Genomic DNA, 2,236 nt, shown 5'->3' on the forward strand with positions numbered 1-2,236 from the left:
ACAGATTGGATGAAGAAAAAGTGATACATACACAGCATGGAATACTATGCAGCCATAAAAAATGACATCATGTCTTTTCTGAAAACATGAATGGAGCTGGAGGCTATTATCTTTAGCAAACTAATGCAGAAACAGAAAACCGATAGTGCATGTTCTTACTTATAAATGGGAGTTAAATCATGACAACTCATGAACAAAAGGGAACAACAGACACTAGGGACTCCCTGAGGGTGAAGGGTGGGAGAAGGGAGAAGAGCAGGAAAAATAACTATCGAGTACTAGGCTTAGTACCTGCGTGACAAAATAATCTGTACAACAAACCCCCTTGACATGAGTTTACCTACTTACAACAAACCTGGACATGTACCCCCGAACCTAAAATAAAAGATTAAAAAAATTAAATGACTAAAATGAAAAAATGATCTTATTTAAACATATTCTTTAAAGTATATGGAAAATTTATTTTGGGTGCTCCATGTGGCAGCTCAAAGGTAGAGGCAGTCATCCTACTCAACTTCTAAAAAAATGATTTATAGGAAAAGACTTGTGTCAGATGACCAGGAAATTTATCCATATGTGTTAACATTTCATGAACAGAGAAAATCAACATGGGTTTTGTAACATGAGCCTCAAATCAAAAGAGGGCAAATTCCTTTAGATTTCAGATATTGATGAACTTTTATAGTTGTTTCTCAAATAGGCAACTTTGTTGCAGCAATATCCAAGTTTCCTAGTAGGGATTTATATATTTGTCTGTGGTTGATTATTCCCTATAGGTAGTACTAGAAGACAGTTTCTAGCTACTTTGTTACAATGAGAAAAAATATATATATATTTGTTCTTTTGGAGAAAAACAAACATGTTACAAATTTGATTTAATTGAAACCAATTTGTAAATAATGAATGGTGTAAAAAGTTGCTAAATTTTATCTTCAATTGAAACATTCATAGAATTTCAACTAATCGGCTTTGTAATAAAGTATTAAGAAAAGACAAAAAGTAAAGATAATATATACAGTGTAAATTCTATTTATTTTGTAATTGAGATAAATTGTGATTCAAATTCCTCTTAGAAAAAAAATCTGTAATTTGATAAGCATTCACTCCACTTTTTAAAAAATGTATCTTTGAGAATACACTGTACATAAATGAAATTTTCCTGTAGTTCATTGACATATATATCAAGCAGAACATTGGCATGGATGAACAAAATCACAAATAAGAAGCCCAGCTTGATTGAAGATGCCGGAATAGTGATTTTACTTGGAAGATGTGGCCTGCATGCTGTTTTGAGTTAAGTGCCAGGGACACTTCATGGCAGGATAGTTTTCATTTTAGATGTTCATTATTTCTTTGGTTATGAAGTGGCATGTGTGCTGTAACAGAATTTGCAATGAATTTGTATTCCAAAAATTTACATCTCTGGGGGAATGCTGCAATTACTAGTTGTTAGACATTAGATAAGGCATATCACATTTTGATTCTGTCTTTACCTGTGTAAAATGGTGGTACTCATACCTACCATGTTAAAGAGCTGCTAAAATAATTCAATAAAATAATACAGAAAGGCATGAAGGAAATAAAAAATGCTATCTGCTAGCATCTCAAATTATTTTTGTGTTTGTTCTTCTCCAAACACACTGGGCTCCTCACTGTTCTTTGAATATTTCAGGCTATATACAGCAGGGCTGTAAGTAATTGTTTCTCTTCTGCTTCAAATAAAAAGTTCTCTTCCAGATATTTATTCCAAAGTCACTTTCTCAATGTTGCATTTTTTGGTCATGCTACCTAAGATCGCAACCCACATGTGTGACACCTTACTCTCCCTCATACAAATTCCCTGTCCACATTCCATGTTTCAATTTTACTTTTAGCATTTGCTACTCTTTAATATACTAAATATTTCATTTATCTGTCTTCACTCTCCCCAGTTGGAATGTAAACATCATGAAAGTGGCAAATTTTGTGTGTTTACTGATGGTGAGATCCTACTGTCTACAGCAGTGCCAGTTAGATGGTAAAAACTGGGTATTTTATTCAGAAATGACTGAATGACTAAGGGCACTAAATTTTCCTGTTAATAAAAGTGGTAAAAAAGAAATTCAAATATGTAATACAAGGATCTACTCTTTTTTGTTTTTATATGTTTATAAGGAAAAACTGGAGGACATTAATTAAGGAAGAAAAGCAGAGATAATTTTAGCAGCCAAGTGAGAATGACAAATTTTATTATTGT

The sequence above is a fragment of the Sapajus apella genome, unplaced genomic scaffold (assembly GCF_009761245.1).
Source record: "Sapajus apella isolate SASKATOON/1434 unplaced genomic scaffold, GSC_monkey_1.0 scaffold9, whole genome shotgun sequence".
NCBI classification, from domain to species: domain Eukaryota; kingdom Metazoa; phylum Chordata; class Mammalia; order Primates; family Cebidae; genus Sapajus; species Sapajus apella.